The sequence below is a fragment of the Hibiscus syriacus genome, unplaced genomic scaffold (assembly GCF_006381635.1).
Source record: "Hibiscus syriacus cultivar Baekdansim isolate YM2019G1 unplaced genomic scaffold, ASM638163v2 tig00000003_pilon, whole genome shotgun sequence".
Taxonomy (NCBI): domain Eukaryota; kingdom Viridiplantae; phylum Streptophyta; class Magnoliopsida; order Malvales; family Malvaceae; genus Hibiscus; species Hibiscus syriacus.
Window position 1 is genome coordinate 910,282 of NW_024061753.1, and position 8,200 is coordinate 918,481.

Below are 8,200 nucleotides of genomic sequence, written 5' to 3' on the forward strand. Positions count from 1 at the left end.
GAAAAGTAGAAGAAAGGATTCAAAGGTATTTTAAAGAAAGAAATGGTTGAAGACAAGGAAAATGAAAGGATAGAAAAGGAAGAGGTGACTTACAATTCAAGAAACAACACTTACTGCAACCTTTCTCAAGAAACAATAAGGTTATCTTCTCTAAATGTAGATGGCCTCTTTGATGTACTTTGCTATGGTAGAGCACTTTCCTTGGCTTTGCTTTCTTTTTGAATTTTCTTCTTCTTTTTGTCTTTTTCTTTCTTTTTGCACTCCAATTTTGTTGAAGGAGTCTTTTTCTCTTTTGAACTTCTTTTTGCTTTGCACGCCAAATGACACTTTTGTTGTCAATCCAACTATGCTCTGATTACCGCTTGACGTAATGCGAATCTACACACTTTGGTGAGAAGAGTAGATAGCCTTATTGTGTCCCGATCTAGGATTGACAAGTACTGATGTCCTTGAATTAATAAGCTTGGGCTGCAAATTAATAAGACAGAAATATGATTAATAATGGGTTTAAGAAATGAATAATAATATAAGTAATGGAATGAAAGAATAAGAATAGAGATGGCTGCGGAATTGATGGATTGATGGGTGTTGTTGATGATGGAAATGACAAAATGGAGATGGTGGTGATAGTATCCCAAACACGCCAAAGAGGAAACTATGCTATGAAGCACAATCCCGGTCTTTACAAACTTGCTTGAGGGGTGGTGATCGTGTTTTCAAGCCACTAGATAACAATCTAGGAATTTAGGAATCAAAATGGAAGGAATGACGCCACAAGTATAGGAACTACACTTGTTTAATCGATAAAGTTCACAAAGAACTTTGAAGAGAAATAACTCACAAGAGTAATTTTATATATGAAATGAGATGATTACAAATGATGGCAAGCCACTCTATTTATAGGAAATGAGAGGGCTTGGCCGAATGATTACAAGTTGTTTCGGCTAGATACATGTCTCTAGGAAAATACATAATGCTTGAGATGAATGAATAAGTCCTTTGGGCTTGTGATGGTTCGGCTAACTCTTCATGAAAGGCCTTAATGATTCGGCTAAGGATGGGAAGACATCTCCCTTGGCCGAATATGTATGTTGGTTCATCTTGGCGCCATTTTCTCCCTTTGGCCGAATGGTGGTGTGTCTCTTCATGCTTGGCGCCAAAGGCTCTCATGTGTATGGCATGTGATGTGGCCGAATAGGCATGGAGCCTCTAGCTCATGTTTCTTGATGATTTAAGCATCCAATAGGCGTGATCTCTTCACCGATGTGTTCCTTGTTGAAAAGGCATCTTCATGGGCAGCATCATTCATGAAAGGTCACAATGTTTGAGAAAGGTAACCCTTCATGTTTGATGTACTTCGGGTGTGAATGAGCTGGTGGTGAGCTGACCTTAGATGACTTGTAACATGATGAACGTTTGGGCAGCTCCTTGTGAAAAGGTACCTCTTGAGATGGCAACTATTCGCGAAAAGGTACGATTTCACAAATTTTGACTTAGGACATATTTGAAGTGTCCTAAGTGGTGATGATGATGGTGCAACTCCCCAGCTGAAATAAATTCATCTTGTAGCTCAAATCTTCAGCTCAATCCAGCTATGAGCTCACGGCCTCAAAACAACTTTTCACCAAATTGCTCCTTAAGCTCCCCTGATCGTTCCCATGTAAGTATCCTTGCTTTTGCATGCTCCATTTAGCTCCAATGTAGCTCCCAAGTATTGGCCGAATGTGCCTACATGCATAATATAAAGAAATAAATTAAGTAAATGAACTTATACAATGTATTATATAATAATGTGGACTATAGTATATAATAACTTATATCTCATATATTAATGATTAAGTTATTATAATAACCATAGATATTATATGTATGAAAATAATTATGAAATAAACATATATGTCTGTAAAGTTAGAAAGTTTTTTCCCTTGTAAGGGTGGAATAGCCATGATAATCATGATGCTGAATTGGATCACATCATGCCATGATGTTTGTTAGCTTCATATGGATCCCAAATACTCCAACAAGCTTCCCCAATGTGTGCCATGCCTCCATGTACCTACATATGAAAAGAAAACAAGGTAAATTAAAGGTATTGAGCTTGCAGGATCCAATTACCTTGCTGCCGTGCATGAATATGATCTTGTGAGCTATGTATACATGTCATGAGCTGAGTACATAAGGATATAACATATGTAAGCTAATGTATAAGACCTAGGAGCTAAAATGAATGCATATGAGCTAACAAATAAATGATTAAACATGCTGCCATTTTCATGAATGTATTGAATCAATCTTAAATGAATGCAAGACTATTCTAACATACTTAAAAATAACAATGTGCATCAATTATAAAGATGTGCATATGCTAAGTAATTCTCTAGCTATTAAAACATTATACAACTTACCATTAGATGGTGTTAAGTTGTCAAATGAATTGAAGGCTTCAAGACACTTAGTTAAGAGTACTTCCCTGAATTGTTTGGCCCTTGATATAGTAATGGGGCCTTCAGACATCACTTTCGGATCCAAGGTAGGTGCGACCATATCATCCCCCTTCTTTTAAACAATTTGTCTCCAAATTGTTTCCATCCTCAATTGCTGATAAATCTGAGATGTTGAATGAAGCACTTATGCCACCAAACTCACTGGGCAACTATAGTTTATATGCATTGTCATTTATCTTTTCCACAACTTGAAATGGACCATCTCCTCGGGGTAGTAGTTTGGACTTTCTTTGATTTGGGAACCTTTCTTTTCTAAAGTGTACCTAAACCCAATCACCAACTTTAAAAGTTATCTTCTTCCTTCCCTTGTTTTCTTTTTGCTCGTATTGTCTAGTTATTTTTTCAATATTGTCCTTGACTTGTTGATGGAGCCTTTTAACAAATTTTGCTTTGTCCTTTCCATCTTTGTTCACTATTTGATCACAAGGTAAAGGAATTAAGTCAAAGACGTTAAAGGGTTAAAACCATACACTACCTTAAATGGATAATACTTGGTTACTGAATGAATTGTTCGGTTGTATGTAAACTCCACGTGTGGTAGGCATTCTTCCCAAGTTTTGATGTTCTTCTTGATGATGGATCTAAGTAACGTTGACAAAACACTATTAACCACTTCAGTTTGTCCATCCATTTATGGATGACATGTAGTAGAAAAGAGTAGTTTTGTGCCAACTTTGCTCAATAAAGTCCTCCAGAAGTGGCATAAGAATATTACATCTCTGTCTGACACAATAATTCGAGAAAGTCCTTGTAACCTTACCACTTATCTGAAGAACAAATTTGCAACATGGATAACATCATCGATCTTGTTGCATGGTATAAAGTGAGCCATCTTGGAGAACCTATCGACCACCACATATATTGAATCTTTTCCACTCTTGGCCTTTGGTAAGACCAAAACAAAGTCCATAGAGATATCTACCCATGGCATGGTTGGTATCGGCAAAGTCATGTACAGTTTATGGGAGATAATTCTTGATTTTGCCTTTCTACACACTAAGTATCTTTCACATACCTTTTTAACGTACATTTTCATCTTTGGACAAAAGAGGTTCTTTCAAGAACCTAAGTTTCTTTTCAACGCCAAAGTGTCCCATAAGTCCCCCTTCATATGCTTCTTTGGTTAATACTTCTCTCATGGAACCTTGTGGAATGCAAAGTCTCCCTTCCTTGAAAAGATATCCATCATGTTTGTAGTATTTGTCGTGAGCACTTATCTCACAAAACTCATACTTTTCTCCAAAATCCAAGTCATTAGCATATTGTTCTTTAATGAATGAAAAACCAAGAAGTTTAGAATAAAAAGTGTTAAGTAAATCATACCTGCAATTTGACCCATTTGGCTTCTCTTATTAAGTTTGTGTTGTCCTTTGATATGCTTTAAGACTTCATGGTCAGTGTGTATAACAAATTTCCTTAGTAACAAGTAGTGCTGCCAAGTCTCCAATGTCTGAATGAGTGCATACATCTCTTTGTCGTAGGTTGGGTAGTTAAGAGTTGCACCATTTAGTTTCTCACTAAAGTAAGCAATTGACTTCCCTTCTTGACTCAAAACAACACCAATTCCATTTTTGGATGCATCACATTCAACTTCAAAGGTCTTTTCAAAGTTTAGCAAGTTTAATAGTGGTGCCTTTGTCAAATAATTTTTGTGATGTAAGGCTAACCAGGCTTCTTCAATAATAGAGAAGTTGGCAACCTTGTTGTTTCCCGATCTAGGAGAGACACCAAATGCTACAGGTTGAATTGAAAGTAATCTGCACAAAAGAAGAATAATTGATTAAGTAATTTGATAATTAAGAAATGAAAATGGAAAGAATTGAAATAGAAAAAAATGTTATCAAAGATGGTTGCCGAAGTATTATAGAAGAATCCTTCAAGAATTGATGAATTTGTCCTCCAAATAATATTGATGGACGAATGCCTTGATGATGATTGAAGGATGATTGAATGATGAATAGATGGTAAGGGATTGGTGGTTATATAGGCGTGAAATGGTGATAGAAGATGGTAAGGATATAGGCGTGCAATGGTAATGGAAGATGGTGATGTTATAGGCGTGAAAATGGTAATGGAAGATGGTGATGTTTAGGTAGTATCTTATAAAACTAAGAAGGAGCCAATGCTATAAAGGAGCAAAGACCCATTTCTTATAAGTCTTATAAGGGATGGTATGAAAGGACTTTGACCTACTAGTTATATAAACTAGGAACCATAAGTATCAATGAAAGGGGTTTGATGCCACAAACTATGAAAGCTTGCTTAATCGATATAGTTCTAAAAAGAACTTGAAGAGAGAAATATCTCACAAAGAGTTTTTAATTATCAAAGGGTTGTTTACAAATGAAATGCCAAAGCCTATTTATAGATTTGTATAGGCTTGGCCGAATAGATGCATGCCTTTTTGGTAAAGTACATGATTTAAATTGAAAATGCATGATGCTTGGATGAAAGGAAATGTCATTGGCCGAATGGTCTTCTTATGGTTCATCTTGGCACCAACTTTGAAGCAATGCCTTGGTTTGGCCGAATAAGGAGAAGCCTCTTCACATTGGCGCCTATTTCACCCACACATTTGGCACATGTGTAAGCTGGTCATGAGGCACTCACATGGATAGTGTAGAATGCTTATGGTGTGGACTCCTTCATGGCGTGAAGATGAGCAGCAAGTTAGGCGTGACTTGGCATCAAACATGTGTCTAAATGACATGTCATCAATTGGGCAGCAACTAATTATGAAAGGGCACATTTGTGTGAAGCAACCTTTCATCATTTGAGCTACTTCCCATGTGTTTGAGCTGAAGATGAGCTGGCCATAGATGAAATACATGACGATGAGTCTTAGGACAGCTCCTTGTGAAAGGGCACTTCTCGGATTGGCAACTCTTTACGAAAAGGTACAAATTCACAAAATTCGACCTAGACCATATTTGTAGTGCTTTGTGTGGTGAAGATGATGGTGCAACTCTCCAGCTAAAAAGAGGTCTCTAGTTAGCTCAAAAGTCTAGCTCAAGTGAGCTATGAGCTCGGAGGTCAGCTGACAACTTTGTCTCAAAATGTCCTTGAGCTATCCCAGAGTTGTCCTAGTCAAGTTTCCTTAGCTCAATGATTCCAATGCTAGCTTTAAATCAGCTTCAATGATGTGGCCGAACATGTACCTACAAAAAAATCATATAATAAGGTAAATAATATAAAATATAATCATGTAAATATGTGGTTCATAATAATAACTTCATACATTCATAATATCACCATCATAACTGTAAATATAATGTATGTAAGTTATTATCATAACTATGGTATAAAGAAATATTAAGTTAAAGAAAATCTCCCTTTGATTTTTTAGAAAGGTTGGAGATGCAAGTCCATTTTTTATGCTGAATTGGATCACATCACTTTGAGTTCATTGAACGCTACATCATGTTATTTGCCCCAAGAGAAGTTTGAATTCTTCTTAATAATCTCTGTTATAGGGGTGGCAATAGAACTAAAGTTTTGGTACAAACCTTCTATAAAAACTAGCCAATCAATGGAAACTCCATACTTGACTAACATTGATAGGTTTTGGCCACTCTTGAATTGCCTTAATCTTCTCTTGATCCACTACTAATCCCTGTGAACTTACAATGAAGCCTAAGAAGGTAACTTGGTCAGTACAAAAAGCATACTTCTTGAGATTAGCGTATAAGTGCTCTTCTCTCAAAGTGCCAAGAATAGATCTTAAATGTTCAACATGATCGTTTAGGGACTTACTGTATATTAAGATGTCATCAAAATAAACAACACAAAACTTACCAATGTAAGGCTGAAGGACATGGTTCATCAAACACATAAAAGTGCTAGGGGCATTAGTTAAGCCAAAAGGAATGACTAACCACTCATACAAACCTTGTTTAGTATTGAATACAGTTTTCCACTCATCACCTTCCTTCATTCTAATATGATGGTAACCACTTTTCAAATCAATTTTGGAGAAGATGTTGGCACCACTAAGTTCATCAAGCATATCATCCAATTGAGGTATAGGGTGTATATATTTGATGGTGATCTGGTTCATAGCCCTACAATCCACACATATTCTCCAAGTTCCATCTTTATTTGGTACCAACAAAACAAGTACAACACAAGGACTTAAACTTTCCTGAATGTATCCTTTGTCTAATAGTTCTTTGACTTATTTTTGTACTTCCTTGGTTTCATTGAGATTGCTTCTGTACGTTGGTCTATTAGGAATGGTGGCTTCAGAAATGAAATCAATTTGATGTTCAATTCCTTTAATTGGTGGAAAGCCATTTGGAATTTCATCAGGGCACATGTCTTTAAATTCCTGTAAAAGAGTAGAGATAGAAAAAGGCAAGCCTTCAAGAGGGTTAGCAAGTAGAAAACTTTCCTTATACGCAAGTATAAGTATAGCTTTCTTTATTGATAAATGTTTCCGAACATCTCCTCTTCTGGCATATATGTTCATCTTTTGAGTGTGAATTTTGTTGGCCTTCTTTTCCTTCTCCCATTCTTCAATGCGTGACTTAAGGGTCACTTGACATTCATAGACTTGACTTGGAAGCATAGGCACCAATATGATTTTCTTTTCTTGATGTTTGAAGGAATATTCATTGGAAAACCCATCATGAGTAGCCTTCTTCTCAAATTGCCAAGGCCGTACTAATATAATGTGGCTTGCACTCATGGGTACCACATCACAAAGAACTTCATCCATGTATCTTCCAATTGAGAAAGGAACAACAACTTGTTTGGTTACCTTTGCTTCCCCCACATCATTGAGCCATTCAAGTTTATAAGGATAAGGATGTTTGGAAGTCTTTAGGCCTAACTTTTCCACCATGTGAGTGCTTGCTACATTTGTACAACTTCCTCCATCAATGATCACTACATAAACTTTATCTCCCACATGAAATTTTGTACGAAAAATATTTTCTCTTTGTTCATCTTCTTGACTTTGAATGTTCAAAGTCCTTTTAACTACAAAGATGTTGGATGGAAGAGACATGTTAGCAAATAAGAAAAGGAAATGTGTATAGGACCGTACCAATATTGCTATCACAAAGCCTCATGAGTTCACTCCAAGGAAAGTTGAATTTTACTCAATCCGCTCGTGTTTGCACTCTAGGGCTTCAAGGCTTTTACTAGTCCTCTTCTAGTCTCCCACACTCATGGGGGCTGATCATATGCAAAGCACATGGGTGTTTAGGAAGCCTTGTGGTGTAGCCTTGTGCATGGAATGAAGGCTGGTCATGTGCTCTCTCTTGGGCGTGTATGTGTTTCCTCCAAGCTAGCTTGAGTTGTGGAGCTAGCTAACAAACATGGGCTGTTTGTGAACAAGCTTCCTAGCTAAGTCCTTGTGAGCTCCTTATCATTATGTTCAGCTACATTCATCTACCTTTGACATCACTTTTGGCAAATCAGCTCCAAATAGTCCAACTAGCTAAGTTTAGCTAGCTTTAAGCTCCTCCAGCTGAATCGAGCTTCCCTTAGTGTTCCATGAGCTGCCTTGTACTTTATAAGCTGTTTGTGAGCTGCATATGAGGTCCAAATCATTCACCAAGCTACCTCAACGTGCATCACACTCTATTGTACCTATATGTGCAAGGAAACAAGGTAAGTCCATGATATTGAGCTAAGACGAGCTAAATACCTTGCTTCTATGTTTGATTATGGTAATGTGAGCTAAGTTTGAA